The sequence below is a fragment of the Talpa europaea genome, assembly GCF_964194135.1.
Source record: "Talpa europaea genome assembly, chromosome: 11".
In the NCBI taxonomy this organism is placed as follows: domain Eukaryota; kingdom Metazoa; phylum Chordata; class Mammalia; order Eulipotyphla; family Talpidae; genus Talpa; species Talpa europaea.
The window spans coordinates 74,016,008-74,038,576 of NC_140078.1; the positions used below are offsets into that span (position 1 = coordinate 74,016,008).

Here is a 22,569-nt window from a genome sequence, read left to right on the forward strand (position 1 = left end):
TTTTTCACCTTCCTTTTAATTTTTGACAAACTGCTACTTATCTGTCAAGACCCAGTACAAACACCATTTTCTCTTGAAGGTCCCTGACTGCTCCATAAAGGAAAAGAGAAGGTGTCTTCCCTCTCTGTCCTTCTTGTTATAAGATGTGTTTTAACTAGCCTATGCACAACTCCACACCTGCACCCCCCAAAACTGCTGGATGGCCACCAAACTAAAAGACCTAGTGGAATCAGAACAATACCAGACCTTTATCTACTCCTATCTACTTTCCTGATCTCTCCAGGATTAAGTGTGATTATTGCCTCAGTGAGTCCACTGGCACCTTTTTCATTCAAACTTCCTCTAGAGCACTTCTCAAGCTGTAATGTTTTGTGGTTCACAGAACAATCTCACCCACTTCCTGGGAGGACTCAAAGGGCAGAGCTGGTTCCCAGTCATCTTTATGCACAACACTGGTACATGGCATACAGAGGTACATATTTTGTAAATGAGCGTCTTATTTAGTTGATACTGAGGAGGGGAGGGTAGAGGGGAGACTCTTAACTAGTTAAAATATTGTAAAACTGAAAATCAGCACCTGCGCTCTGCTCCCAATTCACCATACATCCCAGTACCCTGGTAGCTATGTCTCTCTAGGTCTCGGCTTCTTGAAAACACAAAGATGAACTCAGTATCTACAAACTCGGTTCTGAGATACACCACTTGTAGCAAGAACAAGCCATTTTCCTACCCCCCTTACTGTTTCGAACGCCCTGCAGTTTCTCTCACTTGGCAGCCCGCCTCTCCAAGTTAGCACTCCAGGTTGGAAATTCCGAGACTGAACCACTTCCGACGCTTCACACTGTCCTACAGGGCAAGGCCGGGCACACACCTATACTTCGCCTTGGATCAGGTTTCTGCGGCGCCGCTCACCTGGCCACGTCTGCTTCGCTCATCGCTGTCCCCGCAGGTGCCAGGTTCCGCGCCGCTCTGCAGGGCGGTCGGGGCGGCGGGACCGAGATGCGGCCCTACTGCGCGCGGCGTCTCGGCGTCACAGGGTCCGCGCCGCAGCCGCCGGGGCCAAGCGTGGGCCGGGCCGGCGTCGGCGATGTGGGCTGCGGGAGGCCGTAGTTCGGGCCTAGCGGCCCCGCTCCGGGCAGCGTCCCTCTCCCCGTGCCGAGCCAGCGCTCGGGGTCCAGTGGCGGTAACCCCTGGGAGCGCGACACCTCCACGCCCGCCGACACAATCAAAAACAATGGCTGAACCGGAAGCGAGATATTCCCACTTCCGGGATCCCTGGGGATCCCGGAAGTGCCTGTGGGGGCCGGGGGCGCGCCCCCGAGAGCACTGGCGAGAAACCTGGGGCTCGCGGACCTTTGATTCCTAGGTGCGGCTACTCGCGTTGGGAGCGGCAGTAGCACCTCAAGTGAGGTTTTAGGTTGCGCGTGTCCAGCTTGCGGACTATGCGAATCCTGTGACCCACGCGTATCCCCACCTTTGCCCCTTCCCCTCCGGATAACCTTGAGAAAGATGCCAATTTCTGAAGCTGTTTTATCATCTGACAAAGGCAGAGACTAGCGTGTCCCGCACAGGACTACCAGTGCTGAATGGGGTAACATATTGACACGACGGAGCAGAAGGCCTGATTTGTCCTGAGCATTCATTCAGTTACAATATGTGTGATGGCCCGGGGCATTTTCAACCCTCTCTGAGTGAGTCTCCAAGAAATGAGCAGACATCACAAGCTTTGCTCATCCAATCTCTGTGAAGAAACAGGCCCACCAAAAAGACTGTGATATTTCTGTTTATAGATTTGATTCATCTTTCCTAATACAGCATTGTTACGGACCAGGAGTAGTGCATTCTTAAGTTCCTCACTCGAAATGAGGCCTCCTACAAAAGTAATTGATATTGAAACTGAGATTTGTTGAAGCAATAGAGTGACAGAAAGCTCCAGGGCGACCCCAAGGGTGAGTGGTTCTCTGAACACCGGTCTCTCTCTTACATAGGCCCCAGGAAACCCAACACAAGGGATCTCATTAAGCTACATTGGGGTTGGGCCAAGGGAGGGAGAAGGGAGGAGGTTTTGGAGTAGCCTTGTGCAGCTGCTATAGTGGCACCAGTTTCTTCTTGCAGCACATGTTCAGAAAATGGAGGACAGATCTCACCCAGAGGCGGAGGTCTCACTATTATAATGAGATCAAAGTCTGAGTAGGGTCGGGATTCTTCTCAAGACACATCAGCCTCAAACTGGGTATGACCTGTCTGTGTTCCAGCAGCAGTTCTGCTTTGTCGTCATTGGACTGCTGAGACAATGGACTAAAACAAAGAAATTAGTGGGGACAGAGAGTAAATAATGATTTGCTGTTAATTATTAAGCTATGATTTATATGCACTATTGTTGGTGTTCTTGTTTCTGAGTCTACACGCCAGGAGAAAGAAACAAGCACTTCCAAGAGGCCCCCTGTCTCAGCATGGATGTTCTAGTACCCTAAAGAGGGCCAGTATGGGGACAACATAATCTAGATGTAGTTGTCTAGTATCTGGGAGGTAGGTGTTACTCAGGGACTTCATCTTAGAGTGTTTTGCATATAGAAGCAGGTGTAAAGAGGTTCCTACTGCTAGTGGTATTAAGCAGGCCCTGGAGGCCCAATTTCTGGGTGTAATGACCATGAATGATCATCTATAATGACGATTACAGAAGGGCAGAAGATAAGAGGAACCACTTTCTAATAATTCGTGTATCTTAACTATGTATATATTTTCTCACAGACCAACAGGTAGGTCATTTACAGGCTTCAAAGTAATTCTCCTGGGTTGTCCAAGGATCAGTAATATCCCAAGCATATTTTGGGGCTACTTTTGGATTTGACATATGTCCTTCATGTTTCTGCACAAGTCAGGACAGAAATAAAGGCATCAGAAATTTTAATATCTTGAAGAAGGTCCATTGGACCAGTCTTTGCCCACTGAGTGTAATGAGTGCACTCTTGATATTAAGGCAACCCTCTACATCTGAAAACCTCTCAGGGAGGTCTTGGCTATTTGGTCCTGGCCTGTGCCTGATATTGCCACTGAGAGTAGCCCATTGGTTCATTAAGACCTCAAAGATTTATGGCTCCCGAATAGGAAATCTTGTAAGGCGGAGGCAAATGTTAACTCTGGTATTCATGGGTTGTCCTGCAGCTCTGGGTACTTCATATGTAGGAGACACAGGATTTGGAAAACAAGCCTGAGTTATTTCTTAGAACTGTTTCATGCTTAGGAACATCCATTATATATGTTATGCTGCTTTGCACTTACAGTACCTCCGTGAAAACAGGATCTTCAGTTTGCAGGTGATGATTCTGAGGCTTGGCAAACATCCTGCTAGTCAAATAACATTTTACTGGCCGAAAGGCAAGGATGTCACCTTGGATTCAAGTCTATGAACCTCCCACTCTGCTTTCAGTCACAAGGTGCTGTCTTTCTTACCCTTATTCATTCCTCTGTTCTTTAAGTGTCTGAGTTGACTGCTGGTGGAAAAGGAACCCAGGTCTCCTGCCCCCCATTCTAGAGTCTCTTTCTGAACTAGTGTTTGGGGCCTTGATTCTCCTAAAGCACAGTTTTGGTCTTCGAAATAACAAACTTGAGGTTGTAGTCTTTCAGATTCTGAGTATTCTTGGAATACTCATATACCTCATATTTGAAATCCAAATTTCTTACAGAAGCATCTCAAGCATATTCTGGAATTTCTAGTCTGTGAATACAGCAAACCTTGCTCTGCCACTTACCTGCTGGGATTTGTGACTTTGGACGAGTTATATATTTACTGAGTCTTACAATTTGTGAAATATAAAAACACACAAACAAAAACCCCAAAAACAATCCATGTGTGCTTACCCTCAGAGACAGGAGAATTATGTGTCCTATTAAGCACTATATAGATATAACAAAGATATTAATGTAAGAAACATTTTTTAATTTACATTTTATTTTTATATTCCCCATACAATTACAACCCCCCTATTTTGACCCCAAGCCCTTCTTTCCCTGCCCCCCAACCCCCATAGAGTGTCTCTGGTTCATAGTTGTTTGTTGATTTTGATATTTTCTTTCTCATAGTTATTCTTTTTCCTGGTCCCTTATTTAAGTTTTCTAGATTCCTGCTATGACTGAGACCATCCGGTATTTTTCTTTTTCTTTCTGGCTTATTTCACTGAGCATGATCCCTTCCAGCGCCATCCATGTTGCTGCAAATGGCATGTGTTTATCTTTTTTAAATGCTGAGTAATATTCCATGGTGTATATGTACCACATCTTCTTGATCCAGTCATCTATTTTTGGGCATTTGGGTTGTTTCCAAAGCTTAGCTATTGTAAAGAGTGCTGCTATAAACATAAGGGTGCAGGTGTTCTTTGGAATTGATGTTTCTGTGTCCTTTGGGTAAATACCTAGGAGTGGAATTGCTGGATCCTATGGAAGCTCTATGTTTAGTAGGTCAAGAAATCTCTACACAGCTCTCCATAGTGGTTGGACTAGTTTGCACTCCCACCAGCAGTGCAGGAGAGTTCCTTTTTCTCCACAACCTCGCCAACATTTGTTGTTTCTAGTCTTTTTAATATGTGCCATTCTCACTGGTGTAAGATGGTATCTCATTGTAGTTTTGATTTGCATTTCCCTGATTACAAGTGATGTTGAACATTTTTTCATATGCCTGTTGGCCATTTGCATTTCCTCTTCAGAGAAGTTTTTTTTAGCTCTTCTGCCCATTTTTTGACTGGATTATTTTATTTGTTTTTGTTGAGTCTCATCAGCTCTTTGTTGATTTTTGTGATCAGTCCTTTATCATTAGTGTTGTGTGCAAAAATGTTCTTGCAGTCGGTGGGGTTTCTCTTTGTTTTTGTTATTCTCTTTTGCTGTGCAGAAGCTCTTTAATTTGATGTAGTTCCAGCTGTTTATCTTTGCCTTCACTATCATTGTTTTGGGTGATGTGTCTGTAAAGATGTCTTTGATGTGCATATCATGTAGTGTTTCGCCTATGTTTCCTTCTATGTATTTTTATGGTTTCAGGTCTTATGTCTAATTCTTTAAACCATTTTGAGTTGGTTTTTGTGCATGGTGTTAGGTAGTAGCCAAGCTTCATTCTTTTGCATGTAGCGACCCAGTTTTCCCAGCACCATTTATTGAACAAACTTTCTTTGCTCCAATGCATAGTCTTTGCTCCTTTGTCAAAGATTAGTTGTCCATAAATCCGTGGGTTTATTTCTGGATTTTCTATTTGGTTCCATTGGTCTGTGTGTCTGTTCTTGTTCCAGTACCATGCAGTTTTGATGATTATGGCTTGTAGTATAGTTTGAAGTCTGGGAGTGTGATGCCTCCATTCCCTTCTTTTTTTTTTCAGGAGAGCTTTGGCTATTTGGGGTTTTTTGGTGATTCCATATGAATTTCATCAATAATTGTTCTATTTCTTTGAAGAATGACATTGAAATTTTTATTGGAATAGCATTGAATCTGTATATTGCTTTTGGTAGGATGGCCATTTTAATAATGTTTATTCTTCCAATCCATGAGCAGGGGATGTCTTTCCATTTCCTTGTGTCTTCTTCTATTTCTTTTAACAGTGTTTTATAGTTTTCTTTGTATAGGTCCTTTACCTCTTTTGTTAGATTTATTCCCAAGTATTTGATTTTTTTTGTTTCGATAATAAAAGAGATGTTTTTTTTTTATTTCTTCTTCTTCAGATTTATAGTTTGTGTATAGGAAGACTACTGACTTTTGCATGTTGATTTTGTATCCTTCTGTGCAAGAAACTTCGGACTGTAGGAGGGAGACAGGGGAGTAAGAGCTGGACCTTGGAAATGTCAAAGTCAAAAGGCAGGCAGATACCAGTGATTAACAATGTCAATATGTAATTCTTGGCATAAGAGAAATTCAGTAAGCCAAGGGAGGGATTGATCTTGAAAAGTACCAGATGCAGCCTGAAAGCCAACAGCATTGAGGTAGGCCTTGAAGTAGAATTTAGACATGTATAGGAGGAGAGGGGCAAACACAAACAAATGTTCAGAGATGAGAGAGAGAGAGAGAGATTGAGATTATTTTAGTTCATGTTATTTCCTCTTGTAAGCTGTAGAGAGTTAAGAAAAGACAATGATGTGATCTCTAGGTTAGCTATATATAATCTGTGTGCCCTTCTGCATCCATTTCAGGTGACATTGACTTTTGAAAATATGTGGCCAAAGGTCACTCACTGAAGGTTTTTGATTTCCCACATGTGCAAGTGGGTGAGAGGGAAATCTAGAAGCTCTGGGGAGGAAGAGTATGAAGAGTTTTGGTGTCTCACCCTCTTTCTGGGAAAACTTCTCTAGTCACAGGGATATTTTATCTGTTTTAACCTTAATACCTTTTGTATAAACAATGCATGTTAATTTTTTATTTTTTTATTTATTTATTTATTTTTTTTTTTAGACGCATGCTTTATTTATTTGTTTGCTGGTTTGTTTGTTTGTTTTGTTTTTTTATACATGCACTGGGTACAGTCAGAAGCGCGGGAGGGTGAGAGAATTCACCAGAGCCAGAGCGGGGAGCAGAGCAGGCAGAAGGACCGAAGTACACTGCTGAGGGGAGCAGCGGGCGGCAGGAGAGGTCTGCGCGCCATGTGGGACCCTCCTCCGATGGCCGGGGAGCAGCCGGGGATCGAACCGGCGCCGCAGAGGCCGCGGGCAGCTTCGCAACCCAGCGCTCAACCGCTGCGCCACCGGGGAGGCCCTGCATGTTAATTTTTTAATTCAAGAAATATAGCTGGTAAAAATCCCTCATTAACTTTTCATTGGGAGGAAAAGTACTTTCTTGTTTTTGCTGTTTGCTTGACATGTTTCCTTGGGAAATGGATTGATCTCTCACTCTGTGTTTACCTTGTGTATTTTAAAACTGCGCTGATAGGTGCAGAGGTGCTTGTAAGTTTGACAATCTTTCAACACATATTTATTGAGCATTTACTCTATACCAGGTACTGTCCAGGGTCCTGAGAATGCAATCACAAACAGGATTAGAAGCGCCTCCTACTGGACAGAAAAAGACAACTATATGAGAAATTTTTAGGAAACCGCTTTGCAGAGAAATAGGACTATTTGAAATTTTTGTTTTCATCATATATTTTTCATCTTACCTATGTCCCTCTCTTCCTGCTCTTTGGTACAGTAAAAAAAACTGAGTGAGAAAACGCTTAGTAGGAAGTTAGTGTCATAGAGTAAACATGAGACAACTATTGTCTGAACTGGGGTCGTGGGAAACAAAGGGAGGATGCAGGAGACAATCTCAAGGGATAATGGGCGGGAGGGAGGGAAGGACTCACAATTATGGCAGGTAGCTGTGAAAATGCTGAAGTCTGAACTGTGGCACAAGGAAAGACCATTGATTTTATAGGAAAAGAAGATGAATTTTTAAACATGGAGTTTAAAGTGGTGAGGGAGATCCAAGTGAAATGTCCAGTAAGAAATAGAAGATGTGGGGCCTCCCCGGTGGCGCAGCGGTTGAGCGCTGGTTTGCGAAGCTGCCCGCAGCCTCTGCAGCACCGGTTTGATCCCTGGCTGCTCCCCGGCCACAGCCACCACAGGAGGGTCCCACATGGCGCGCAGACCTCTCCTGCCGCCCGCTGCTCCCCCCAGCAGTGTACATCGGTCCTTCTGCCTGCTCTGCTCTCTTCTGGCGAATTCTCTCACCCTCCCGCGCTTCTGACTGTACCTAGTGCTTGTATAAATAAATAAAAAAATAAAAATAAATCTTAAAAAAAAAAATAGAAGATGGGCCTCCCTGGTGGCACAGCGGTTGAGCGCTGGGTTGCGAGCTGCCCTCAGCCTCTGCGGCGCTGGTTCAATCCACGGCTGCTCCCCGGCCACCAGAGGAAGGTCCCACATGGCGCGCAGACCTCTCCTGCCGCCCGCTGCTCCCCTCAGCAGTGTACTTCGGTCCTTCTGCCTGCTCTGCTCCCTGCTCTGGCTCTGGTGAATTCTCTCACCCTCCCGCGCTTCTGACTGTACCCAGTGCTTGTATAAGTAAATAAATAAATCTAAAAAAAAAAAAAATAGAAGATGTATAGGAGTTTCTGGTATTCAAAGACCCTGATATTCAAAGGCTCATGGGAATATATTTACCACATGGCAAATCCATCAGAAATGAAATTAGCCTGCAGTCTCCTTAGTCAAGTTAAATATCAAAACTATTCAAGAAAAATGTGTCAGACACTGTATTACAGTAGACACCGAAGCAGCTGATGGCCTGAACCAAGTGAGAAGAGAAGAACATGGGATGGATTGCCACTTTTTGGATCACTGAGTAATATTCCATTGTGTATATATACCATGTCTTCTTGACCCACTCATCTATTTTGGGGGCATTTAGGTTGTTTTCATATTTTGGCTATTGTAAATCATGCTACAATGAACATAGGAGTGCAGGTTTCTTTCACATTAGTGTGTTTGTGCTCTTTAGGTAGTTACCTAGGAGTGGAATTGCTAGATCATATGGTAGATCCATTTTTAGTGTTTTTTTTTAAAGATTTATTTATTTGTTTGTTTGTTGTTTGTTTGTTTATACATACAAGCACTGGGTACAGTCAGAAGCGCGGGAGGGTGAGAAAATTCACCAGATTAGGGAGCAGAGCAGGCAGAAGGACCGAAGGACACTGCTGAGGGGAGCAGCAGGCGGCAGGAGAGGTCTGCGCGCCATGTGGGACCCTCCTCGGTGTCCGGGGCGCAGCCGGGGATGGAACCGGTGCGGCATCGGCTATGGGCAGCTTCGCAACCCAGCGCTCAACCGCTTCGCCACCGGGGAGGCCCCATTTTTAGTGTTTTGAAGAACCTTCACACATCTTTTCTTGGGAGCTGGACCAGTCTATATTCCCAGAAATAATGTAAGAGTGTTCCTTTTTCTCCACACCCTCTCCAGCACTTGTTTTTGTTTTTAATATGGGCCATTCTCACATGCGTGAGGCGGTATCTCATTGTGGTTTTGATCTGCATTTCCCTGATGATAAGTGATGATAAACATTATTTTCATGTCTGTTTGCCATCTGCATGCCTTCTTTGAAGAAGTGCCTATTTACCTCTTCTACCCATTATTTGATAGGGTTGTTTCTTTTTGTTGTTGTTGAGTTGTATAAGTTTTTTGTATATCTTCCATAGCAGCACCTTGTCAGATGTATGGTGTGAAAATATTTTCTCTCATTCAGGAGGTTGTCTCTTCTTTTTTATTGTTTCTTTTACTGTACAGACTGTACTTTGATGTAGTCCCAGTTGTTCATCTTCTCCTTTGTTGTTCTTGCTGCTTTGTTTTTTAGAATTTTTTTTAAAGATTTATTTATTTATGCATATAAGAGCTGGGGTACAGGCCAGCGATGCGGAGGGTGAGAGAATCCACCAGAGACAGAGTGGGGAGCAGAACAGGCAGACTGACTGAAACACTGCTGAGGAGAGAAGCGGGCGAGTCAGGAGAGGTCTGCTGCGCCATGTGGGTAGCTCCCCGGCCGGTAATCGAACTCATGCTGCAGTGGCTGAGGATTGCTTCATAGGTTTCATCTTAACCCCTTGTGCCACCAGGGAGGCCCCTGTTCTTGCTGCTTTGGATCCTATTCTTTCCTAGGGGAAGGAAGCCTATAGGGCAGCTCTGCACACACATAGGGAGGGATTTGGGAAGACTGTTCCGAGATGAAGGAACTCTGGGGCCCGCCCAGATTGGCTTCGCCGACTGCAGCAGGGTGGGATTTCACCTGAGGGTTGGGAATGTGAGGGGTTTGGGAACCAGCCTACAGGCTAGGCTCAGAGACCTGACCTGGCTTTGGGCTGGGGAGAAGGCAAGATGTTGGCCCTCCCAATTTCCTAGAGAGACCGCGGCCGGCGGCGACGCGCGTGCGCGCCCTGGGCTGGCTGCGAGTCCGGCGGCGCCGGGCGGCGGGGCGGCTTCGGGAGTCGCGGTGGGGCGGCCGCGGAGTGGGTGAGCTGCTTGGGCTGGGTGCCGGTAATCGGAGCTGGGTAATCGGAGGGCGCGGGGTTTTTTGGGGAGACCCAGCCTGAAGGCTCACGTTGAGCCGGTTAGTCTGACTCTGATCTCCGCCGGCTTCTCGCACCCCGGGGCGCCCACGTACAGAGAATTTGGAGTAACTGCTTCATCACCTCTTATGCAGAGGAAACTAGTTACAAACCATTACACGGCGCGCTTGAGCGTAAGAAAAATAATAGTAGCTGCAATCCCTAAATATTTTCCTCCGATGGCTTCCCAACATTTAAAAATGTGTGCATAATTATGCAACTAAAATGCGTACCATTTTATAGGAAACGAATTATCCTATTACTTTTAGAAAGCATTACTGTGAAAATAACAATGTTGTGATAAATATACATACATAAGAATTTACATCCAATGTGATATAAAAACATTTACTCTTCTAACCATTGAAAAGTGTAAAATTTAGTGGCACTAAGTATATCCATACTGTTACATTTTGAAAATTATAGTATTCAGTATCTTCAGCTTGCAGAACACATTTATTTATGCATTGGCTAAATTGGTGCTAGCATTTAACCCCAGGCAGTTAAAATTGAAAGAAACATTTGTCTCTAGGTTTTTTCCCCCATCCTACACATTGCATGAAGCAGTAACTGCTAAGCAAATACATTTGTAGGGGAAATAGCACATTTGTTTTTTGGAGTGATTGTTTTTGTTTTCAAAATGAAAAAGGAGTATATAAAATACAGTGTGAAACATAAGGTATAGCTCTAGTCTCTAAAACCATACTACTATCCTCTGACTTGTATGGATCTAAGGAATCTAGTATGCTCTCCTTCCTAAATTAAAAGCAGTGGTCAGATAAGAACACCATCCGTTTTCAAACTTTTGATAATGCAGTCCTGAAAACCCATTAATACTGGTTTGGTTGTTTTGCAAGAAAGTGTCAACAAGTGGTTTTAGCTGTAATTTTTTTTTTTAAGATTTATTTATTTCTGTATACAAGAACTGGGGTACAGGCCAGAGGTGCAGGGGGGTGAGAGGACCCACCAGAGACAGATTAGGGAACAGAACAGGCAGATCCACTGAAACACACTGCTGAGGGGAGCAGCAGCAAGACAGGTGAGATCTGCTGCACTATGTAGGCTGCTCTGTGACTGGCAGGGGGGAACCACAGATAGCTTCACAGTGCTGTGCTTAACCCCTTGCACCACCAGGGAGGCCCATTTAGCTGTAATTTGATGAAAGAATTTCAGGAAACTTCCAGCTCTTGCACACATGTGTATCTGTGCTATCCACGAAGTAATGATGAGGCTTTTCTTAGCTGTTATATGAATGTTAATACTATGCAGACAAATTTGGGAATGTTTTGAAGATAAAATTCAATATGTACTTAAAAGGGAAAATAGACACATGAAATAATGTGAAATATATGGGTTCTACCTCCATTAAGTTTTCTGGGATTCTGGTATCCAAGGAGGTATTGGTGCCTAAGCCTTCTGTGATGCCAGAGTTAGTTGCTTGAGAGTGAAATCATATTTAACTTTAATAATTTTGCAGTCTCTATACAGTATTACTATTTTTTAAAAGGACTGTTTATGTATTTATGCGTAGAAGAACTGGGGAGTAGGGCAGCGGTGTGAGGGGTTTGTGTGTGAGAAGATTCACCAGAGATAGAGGGGGGAGCAGAACAGGCAGATTTACTGAAACACTGCCGAGGGGAGAGATGGGTGAGACAGGAAAGATCTGCTGTGGCACATGTGAGTTAGCTCCCTGGTGGTTTGGGGGGTGGGTGTATCGAATTCAGGCCACTGCATTAGCTCTGAGATTCAACGCCTTGGCCACCAGGGAGGCCCCAGTCTCTATATTGTAATGTTAGTAACAATGTGAGCTCCCTCAGGTGAATCAAGACAAGTTCTCCAAGCTTGAATTCTTTTTTTTTTTTTTTAAAAAGGCATGTATTTTTATTTATGTATTTATTTGTTTGTTTGTTTATACAAGCATTGAGTACAGTCAGAAGCGCGGGAGGGTGAGAGAATTCACCAGAGCCAGAGCAGGGAGCAGAGCAAGCAAAAGGACCAAAGTACACTGCTGAGGGGAGCAGCGGGCGGCAGGAGAGGTCTGCGCGCCATGTGGGACCCTCTTCCGGTGGCCGGGGAGCAGCTGGGAATCGAACGGGCACTGCAGAGGCCGCGGGGAGCTTCGCAACCCAGCACTCAACTGCTGCGCCACTGGGGAGGCCCAAAGCTTGAATTCTTGAACTTGTACTTTTCCTCCCTTGAACTGAGACCACTAGGTCTCCTTCTTGGTTTTGATAGACTATATCACCCTCACTGTCTAGCGTGCCATATATTTTATTTATTTCATCATCTGTCATAGCGTTCTCTATTTACTGCTGAGACTTTCATACCTGCAGTACAGTAGTAGGTGCTCAATAAATATTGGTTGAATTAATGAAAGAATGAATCCAAACTGGAGAGAAGATTTGACAGACTTAATATCCTTGGTTGCCAATTAATCCTTGACATCTAAAATAGAATGAGAATGATGACAGCTCAAACTGCTTTACTCTAAAGCCTTTGTATTTTGAATAATTGTATACTTAACAGCATTCCCTTAGGCTCTTTCCCCACTTGCCAAAAAGTTAGTATCTCCACCTATCACCATAAGACAGTCATCCAGCTTAAGAAATTTACAGTGGAACAGTGCTATTAGTTAAACTGCTGACTTTACTCAGTCATCAGTTTTCCGCTAATGTCCTTTTTCTGTTCCAGGATCCAATCTGGAGCCCCTCGTTCCATTTAGCTGGCACCCCTCCTTAATCTCCTTCAGTCTGTGACAGCCTCTCCTTGTTTTTCATGATCTTGATGCTTTTATATATATATTTTTTTTTCCTGAAAAGGGTTTTGGCCTTGTTGACCACATTTATTGGAAGGGTTGGAGAAAAATAAAAATGCCATTTAGCTTAAGAAATTGTGAGTTATCTGCAAATCAACACATTTCAGGAGTGGAAGAATCTTTGATCATTTCTTAATATCAAAATTTACGCAGGTGTCTCTGAGCATCTTCTACATCTAAAGAGCAATCGCACAAAGTCTCCTATTTTCCACATGGGATAAATTCTTTGTTTCAGCCAACTCTCAATGGAGGGGCAACTAGAACAACACCATCTCCCCAGACAAAGAGCATCAGGATATTCCATTTTGTTGCTTTATAGATTTCTTCATATGTGTCCTCATCAATTTCTATAGTAGTTACAGTTTCTTCCATATCTCCCAATATCATATTTAAATGTTGATCATAAGCATGTAATCTGCCTCAGAGCTCTCTGTCATTTCTCATTTTCACATAAATTCGTTCATCCAAGCTGAGCCTAATGAGATCCAGGGGTTCTTCTACAGTGTTTGTAGTTTGTTGCTGGTCCACGTCGTCTGCCATGTTTCAAACCCTGCGCCCTATCCCGCCTCTGCTTTTATATTTTTTGAATGAGCCTCAATTTGGTTTTGTCAGATGTTTCCCCCCAGCTTGGCATGAGGGTGATGTTGATGGCATATGTCCTTTTTTTTTTTTTTTTTTAAAGATTTATTTATTTATTTATACAAGCACTGGGTACAGTCAGAAGCGCGGGAGGGTGAGAGAATTCACCAGAGTCAGAGCAGAGAGCAGAGCAGGCAGACTGACGAAACACACTGCTGAGGGGAGCAGCGGGCGGCAGGAGAGGTCTGCGCGCCATGTGGGACCCTCCTCTGGTGGCTGTGGCCGGGGAGCAGCCGGGGATCAAACCGCTGCTGCAGAGGCTGCAGGCAGCTTCGCAACCCAGCGCTCAACCGCTGCGCCACCGGGGAGGCCCATGGCATATATGTCTTATTACTTGTGATCTTCATCTCCATCTACTGTAAAGTTATTGCCTTTTCTTTGTAATCAGTATATAGAGAGAAGACTTGCTCCAGCTCAGATTGCTGGGCCCCAGGGCCCAGGTTGATAAATGAAGCTTTTCTTCTGTCTTCAAAAGCTAGTTGGGGGCCTCCCCGGTGGCGCTGCGGTTGAGCACTGGGTTTCGAAGCTGCCCGCGGCCTCTGCAGCACTGGTTCGATCCCCGGCTGCTCCCCCGGCCACCGGAGGAGGGTCCCACATGGCGCGCAGACCTCTCCTGCCGCCCATTGCTCCCCTCAGCAGTGTACTTCGGTCCTTCTGCCTGCTCTGCTCCCCGCTCTGGCTCTGGTGAATTCTCTCACCCTCCCGCGCTTCTTCCCAGTGCTTGTATAAATAAATAAATAAATAAATCTTAAAAAAAAAAAAAAAAACGCTGATACATATTTAAAAAAAAAAAAAAAGCTAGTTGGAACTTCAGAGGAATCCTGAGCCCTAGGATGCCTGCCTTTAATTGGGCAGGTTCAGCTCATGGGCCCCTGTCTCTTCCCTCTGTTCTGACTCTTTCATTCAGCTTCGAAAGCCACAGAGGTCTTTAACTTTCTCTGTGTTGTTGGTTGCAGGGGCTGGGCTAACCCTTTCTTTTTTTTTTTTTTTTTTAATATCTTTTTTTTTTTTTTAAGATTTATTTATTTATCCATTCATTTATTTAATTATACAAGCACTGGGCACAGTCAGAAGCGTGGGAGGGTGAGAGAATTCACCAGAGCCAGAGCGGGGAGCAGAGCAGGCAGAAGGACCGAAGTACACTGCTGAGGGGAGCAGCGGGCTGCAGGAGAGGTCTGCGCGCCATGTGGGACCCTCCTCCGGTGGCCGGGGAGCAGCCGGGGATCGAACCGGCGCTGCAGAGGCTGCGGGCAGCTTCGCAACCCAGCGCTCAACCGCTGCGCCACTGGGGAGGCCCTGGGCTAACCCTTTCTTTGACAGAAGGCCTGGACGCCTTTGCCATATGCCGGCAGGGGCCCTCATTTCTATTTGTGGGTGTTCTTTGCTTCTTTGCACTGACCTCTTTGGACATTTCCGCAGCGACTGCTTCTGATCATGCCAGTTTGGAGGCTTCCTTCGGTGGTAACTTCGCTGTGGGTCTTTCTCAATTTGCTGACATAGGGCAGGGTCATTTATACTTCCTGCTGGATGCTTTTCCTCAAAAGATCTCCTTCTGGACTCAAGTGCATTGGCTTTAGCTTCACTGTCAGATTCTCTTCACCCTGAGAGGCATTCTAGTTCTTCCATCCTTTAGGTTTGCTTCTCTTCTCCAGTCTGTTCTGCAGGTGCAAGTCTCTCCCTTTCAGCCTCCTCATGAGCCTTTGTTTCTGCTTCCTGTTTGTGCTGCTGGAGCTCAGCAAGACTGCAGCCTGCCCCCCTTTGCCCCTGAAGTGCCTGTTCCTCTTCAGTCTTCCTGTGTTGTGTTTTGTCTTCCTGGCTCTGTTATAAGCCTTCAGTACTTTATCACTTCTCTCATTTTCCTCTGCTTTCGTGTTCTCTGAGCACTTATTCTTCCCCGTCCCCCTTTTCCACCACGGCGCTTCATTTCTCTGTCAGAACTCTGGCAGCCTCGTCCGCGTGCACGGCCCCCAGTGCAGTTCTCTGCTGGTCTCTGTGTGGCCCCTGGAGCAGGCTGCAATGTCTTCCTTCAGCTGCATGAGGAGTATTTGCTGCTGTGCCTCTCCCAGGCGCTCATAGTCATGTGTATTTTGACAGTGTTGGGTGGGCTTGTGAGTCAAGGAGACACTGACCAGGTGTTGGTGTCTAGGGAATGGAGGGTGTGTGGGCTTCTGGCTTATGTCATGGCTGGAGGTAGTGATTTCTTCAAATTTGCTTCAGAGTTGTGGGATTTGGGAGGTCCCACTTTCGAAAAAAAGCTGACTGTGGACTTAAAGTTTTATTTCTGGTCTTAATCTGTTTCACCGATGTCAGTGTTCTTTACTATGCTGCTGCTTTGTATAGAAAATTGTAAATTTAGGTTTGAAATATTTATATAAGTTCCAAGTTATTTTTTATTTTTCAAGATTCTTATGACTGTATTGGAACTCTTGAGTTTAATATGAATTTATTATCAGCTTGATATTTACAGAGAACCTTGGGATTCTAATATGGCTATGTTGAATCTTGCATTGATAGGAAGAGCAGAAGGTTGTGAGTTTGAAGAAAGGAAAGAAGGAATTTAGTTGATGTCTGGGGCCTCCCCAGTGGTGCAGCGGGTTGAGTGCAGTGCTGTGAGGCTGTCTGCAGCCTCCGCGGCACCAGTTCGATTCCTGGCTGGCCAGGAAGTTTCCCACACGGCGTGGCAGACCTCTCCTGTCTCGCCCGCTGCTCCCCTCAGCTGTGTATTTCGGCCCTTCTGCCTGTTCTGCTCCCCACTCTGTCTCTGGTGGTTTCTCTCACCCTCCTGCGCCTCTGGCCTGTACCCCAGTGCTCATATAAATAACATAAATCTTTAAAAAAAAAAAAAGGATTAAAAAAAAGTAAGTTGATGTCTGGAAACCATTTACAGATCCTGGGAAATAGGAAAATTAAATGGTCAGAATATGCATTGTAGACAGTGATACTGTGGACCACCATGTGAAATGTCCAGTAGGCACCTGGATGCTTGTGATACGGGTGAAGAGAACTAGGTACAGTGGGTGCAGCATTAGAGCAGTGGGCGACAGCGTGACCTCTGACAGGAAAAGGAGACAATGAGATTGGAACGACTGGAGTCTCCATAATGCGAGTGCAGAAGGAAGAGAAACCGGGTAACAAGGGGCCAGATAGGTGAGAGAAAAATCAGACTAGGCTGGTGCACGGGAGAGAGAAAGTGGTGGGAAGTGTTGCTTCCTTGAGAGAGGCTGAAGGCTCCTCCTGAGAGAGGTTTGAGGACTGGGAGGACTCAGTTTGGCCAGGGACTGCTTTAGGTGCCCCAGGGAAGTTCACAGCATGCTGGGTATTCTGTGAACAGGGATGAGAGTGTGCAGTGTGTGCAGCTCCCTGGTTCTCCTGCACACACTCTCTGGGGACACAGACCTTACAGGAACAAGGACAGGGCTTGTCCCACTCACAGCTTTCTTTCCTCCCTCAGCTCACTGTGCTTCCCTAGCGCCTGCCCTTCCCCAAGCTGGGGACTTAGGAGACCAAGCAGCAGCTGCTGTGCCTCAGATGGTCAGGCCTGGTTCTCTGTGTCTCTGCTGAGTTCCCAAGGCCGTGGCCCAGGCCTAGCTGCAGCTCTTCCTCAGGGCTGTGGGAAACAGGAGACTGCTCCTGTCTCAGCCTGCGGCCTTCCAGCCTTTCCAGCCTTTCACTGGACTGGGTCCTGCCTGCTGAGTTCATGGACTCCATTTTTGCCTTGGACTTGTTCTTTACTCTGTCACATCCCAGCTTCTCTCCCTGCCCGAGTCCATTGCCCTCTGGGGTCCTTCCCCTGTGCCCTTGGTAGCCCCGATGACTCCAGCCTTCAGGCTGGGAATGTCCCTGAGCAGTAAAAGCTTGTCATTCCAGGTGTCTGCAGCATTCCATTTGGCTTTATTGGGTAATGGTTTTGGTTCCCTGTAATGTGGAGTCTGCTTTCTTTACCTTTTTGTTGCTATATTCTTTTTCTTTTAAACTTTTTAACATGAGAAATTGTAAACATTGACAAAGTAAAAAGAAAGATTTAGTGACCCTTTCTGTATTTTTCATCAGCTTTATCAGTTATCTATTGATAACGGATTAATGATCACTATGTTAATCATTGACCTAGGATGGTTTAGAGTTTATAGTTGTAAGGAATAGAACAATCCATTTGTAATTGTAATAATCAGCAATTTTATGTACAGTAATGCTAAAGAAATGGAAAAGTTGTACACACCAACCCACTAGACCAGAATTTAGGAAACAGCCTTGCGGCAATAGAGATTATGGAAGCCTTAACAGTAAAGACAAATAATATTTTAACTGCACATGTAATGCAGTTGTGTCCTATGTATCTGTTTCCCCCCTTTTATTCTCTATCTTTTATCCCCCTAATCACTCCTCCCTAATTAGACTTTCTGTTCCCAAATATTTTCTGCTTCCTGTGACTCTGAGTGATTTTGCTTCTCTCCATATATCAGTTCATATTTAACTCCTGCTTGTACTGTAATTTCCCTCATTTTGCATCTCTTACAATTCAGAATTTACTTATAGGCACTCCAAGGGTGGTTCAGCCATTAAGTGTCATTTCTTGGCAGAACCTTTATCCTGACCACAGAAGTGGTTGGTGATTAACTAATGTACACATAGTTACACTTGGGTCTAGGGCCTTGCCTTGGTTGAGTGATCTGTGTTTCATTGTGGGGTGAGCTTAGGTTTAGGCACAAACATGGCTGCCTCAGCTTTCCTGTCTGCAAAGACTGGGATGGGTCACTTTCCTTGGAGGTTCTGGGGGTAAGGGAGGTTCTGTGATTGACACATCCAGGATAATAGCCTACTCTGATGAAGGTGTGAGTAGGAGGCAAGAAACCAGGTATCTTTACATTCCATATGGTAAAATGCTGTGATGGCTTATCACCCTTGTTAAGATATGACTGAAGGGAATCAACTTTTTTGTATGTTTATCTATGACCTTGATTGCTCTGCTTTCTCCCGGCTTTTGTGGTCAAATGTTCCAAAATTCATAAGCAAATATTCAACTGTTTCCTTATCACTCTACATTATCAAGATACCATAAACATACTTTGATTTTTACTTCAAAAGTTGAAATAAATGCCCCTCTTGGTTTTCATAGGAGTGCAACACTGCCTTCTACAGGTTCAGGCTCTAGGTGATAGTGGATCCCCACTTTCAGTGTTCTTCTTGGGTTCCCTTCACTACTCTTTCTCAGCATTCATAAGCCTATGGCTTATCCAAATGTTGTCACAATGCGGTCATATCAGAATTCCTCTTTTTTGTACATGTTTCCCTAATTATGTTTACCCACAGTTTCTCATTTTTGAATTGAGATATTTGCTACCACTCTCTCTCTCCAACATTTTATCTGTAAGCCATAGAGCCACACAGAGTTATGGTTTGAAAGGAGCTTAGAATTTATCATTTTATAAGGAGACACAGCATTTAAGTGATGCTGTAGGGTCATGCCATTTTTTAAAAAAGATTTATTTATTTATACATGCAAGAACTGGGGTACAGGCCAGAGGTTTGGGGGAAGGGGAGGGTGAGAGGATTCACCAGAGAGAGAGTGGGGAGCAGAACAGGCAGAATGACTGAAATACATTGCTGAGGGGAGCAGCGGGCAAGACAGGAGAGGTCTGCTGCGCCACGTGGGTAGCTCCCTGGCTGGCTGGGGATTGAACTTGTCCTGCAGAGGCTGCAGATAGCTTCACAGTGCTGTGCTTAACCCCTTGCGCTACCAGGGAGGCCCCAGATCATGCCATTTTTTACAATCTTGTCTCGTGTCTTCTAGTTGTCCCTCTCACTTGGCTATACTAGCTCAATATTTGTCTGTTTTGTTAGCACTTCTTCCACCCTCCTCTTCAGATCATCTTCCCCCTCTTTGCCTTTGTGCAGTAAAATAATGAGCTTTTTCCCATTGTCTCTCCTGTTTTCAAGGTGTCACCTCATTCCTTATCCATAGTGTGAAGTTTTGTTTTTTCAGATACATAGACTCAGATATATAGACTCCCAATGATTTTCAACAGGACTTGAAAGAAATAAGGTTGTTTCTTTCTTTTGGCAGCAGGTGAGAACAGGATGGAGAGGTCAGAGTTACCTTCCAAGCAGAACATTTCTAATGGATCAGAGTCATGTGGTAGAACATCAGGAGGAGTCTATGGGGTGATTCCTGAAGAACCAGAATCTAGAGATGCCTGTGAAGATGCTTTAGACAAGCGGGAAGGCCAGCCCTCAGATGAGGAAGGGCGCACTCTGGGAAGTGATTTCTTGGAAATAATACATGAGGATAAAAAATCCACAAAAGATGGATGGGATGAATATAAGGATCCTGTAGAACATCGAGATGTGTCCTCCAGTCCTACAGAACATCAAGGAGTTTTGAAGAGACAGAAATTCTATCAATGTGATGAATGTGGCAAAGCCTTTAATTGGAGTTCACACCTCATCGGTCATCAGAGAATCCACACTGGAGAGAAACCTTACGAATGTAATGAGTGTGGTAAGACCTTCAGGCAGACCTCTCAGCTCATAGTTCATCTGAGAACCCACACAGGGGAAAAGCCCTATGAATGCGGAGAGTGTGGGAAGACCTATCGGCACAGCTCCCACCTCATTCAACACCAGAGACTCCATAATGGGGAGAAACCATATAAATGTAATGAATGTGGAAAAGCTTTCAATGAGAGTTCCAAACTGTTTGACCATCAGAGAACCCATACTGGGGAGAAACCATATGAATGCAATGAGTGTGGAGCAGCCTTTAGTCGGAATAAAAATCTCATACGACATCAGGTGCTTCATACTGGTAAGAAACCTTACAAGTGTAATGAGTGTGGGAAAGCTTTCTGTTCTAATAGAAATCTAACTGACCATCAGAGAATCCACACTGGAGAGAAGCCTTATGAGTGTAATGAGTGTGGCAAGGCCTTCAGTCGGAGTAAATGTCTTATTCGACATCAGAGCCTTCACACCGGAGAGAAACCGTATAAATGTAGCGAGTGTGGGAAAGCCTTTAATCAGAACTCTCAACTTGTTGACCACGAGCGAATTCATACTGGAGAGAAGCCTTTTGCATGTAATGAGTGTGGGAAGGCGTTCGGCCTGAGCAAATGTCTTATTCGACATCAGAGACTTCACACAGGTGAAAAGCCCTATAAATGCAATGAGTGTGGAAGATCCTTCAATCAAAACTCATACCTCATCATACACCAGAGAATTCATACTGGTGAGAAACCTTATGAATGTAATGAGTGTGGGAAGGTCTTCAGTCATAATTCTAGCCTTATGGTCCACCAGAGAACCCACACTGGGGAAAAACCCTATAAATGCAATGACTGTGGGAAAGCCTTTAGTGACAGCTCACAACTCACTGTACACCAGAGAGTTCACACTGGAGAGAAACCTTATGAATGTATTGAGTGTGGCAAAGCCTTCAGTCAGCGTTCAACTTTTAATTATCACCAGCGAACTCACAGTAGAGAGAAGCACTCAGGTGTCGCTCAGTGAGCTCCGTAAGGCATCGTTCTCCAAGACAGAACAAAGAATTTTGAGTTAAGCTTTCTTTATAAGAAAGATGTTCACCCTGGTCTCCTCTTAGAACCATGGACCATTACCCAAATGTTCTGCTGGGATGTGAAGGTTGGAGAGTGCGATAACATTGCAATCCTTCCTCACTAATGGGAAAGTAAGAATGACACACTTTATTTACTTGTAGATTTCTTTTTTTTCAATATCAAAAAATTGATCTTATTCATCCCATCATTAGATTCTGTGCTTCTTAAGGATAAAGGTTGCATCTTCCTTGTTCTACATTCATCTCACCGTTTACATAAAATCTTCCCCAAGTCACTGATAATATTGTCTTTTTCTTGGCTATGGCCTTCAGTATCTACTTTTAAAATTTATGCTCTATGTTAGAGCCTCATCAATTGTGCTTCCCATCTGAAAACCTTTTCTTTTTCCTATTTGTGGTCTTTGTCCCTCATTACCTTCCAGATCTCTGAAGGGTGTTCCTCAATTGCTTTTTCATTCCTACTAACCTGTTGATTTAACCTCAGTGCTCCAAATTAGCCTGTGCTGCAATTAGCAGTTTTTTTTAAAGATTTATTTATTTATACATACAGGAGCTGGGGTATAGGCCAGAGATACAGGGGGGTGAGAGTATTCACCAGAGACAGAGCGGGGAACAGAACAGGCAGACTGATGAAACACACTGCTGAGGGGAGCAACGGGCGAGACAGGAAAGGTCTGTCGCGCCATGTGGGACCTTCGCTGGCCGGCCGGGATTGAACCTGCACTGCCGAGGCTGCAGACAGCTTCACAGTGCTGCGCTCAACCACCTGCGCCACCAGGGAGGCCCTTGCAATCGTTTTAAACTGACTTTTCAATTATTCTATTATTATTCAATTATTATTATTCAATTATTCTTTTTTTTTTTTGTTTTTGTTTTTTTTTTTGTTTTTGTTTTTGTTTTTGTTTATACATGCACTGGGTACAGTTAGAAGCGCGGGAGGGTGAGAGAATTCACCAGAGCCAGAGCGGGGAGCAGAGCAGGCAGAAGGACCGAAGTACACTGCTGAGGGGAGCAGCGGGCGGCAGGAGAGGTCTGCGCGCCATGTGGGACCCTCCTCCGGTGGCTGGGGAGCAGCTGGGGATTGAACCCGCACCGCAGAGGCCGCGGGCAGCTTCGCAACCCAGCGTTCAACCGCTGCGCCACCGGGGAGGCCCTATTCAATTATTCTTAATGCATATGTGTATGCTTTCATACCAAAGTATTGTAGGTCGTTGAAGCTGGGTATGGTATTTATTTCTTTTAGCATACATCTAACATGAGTAATAATTATGGATATACTAGTTGTTTAATAAATAATTTTCAAAAACATACCTTTCCAATGGAACCATTCTTAAATGTGCATATACTGTCATCCTGCCACTGGGCCAGAAGCTTCTAAAGATGAATATCAGACACAAATGTCTCGTTCATATCTTCTACTTGTACTCCTGGGAATCCTACTGTTACCATCTGGTGGAATTGGGCTTTTGATTTCCTTACTGAATAATGCAATGAGGACTCTA

General features: G+C 44.7%; 1 pseudogene across 1 annotated transcript; it reads right to left on the reverse strand.

The window, feature by feature from the left end:
- Positions 1-13,089: 13,089 nt before the first annotated feature.
- LOC311180016 (U6 snRNA-associated Sm-like protein LSm3) lies at positions 13,090-13,398 on the reverse strand (annotated as a pseudogene). Its single transcript has one exon. The product of its transcript is annotated as a U6 snRNA-associated Sm-like protein LSm3 (transcript).
- Positions 13,399-22,569: the final 9,171 nt, after the last annotated feature.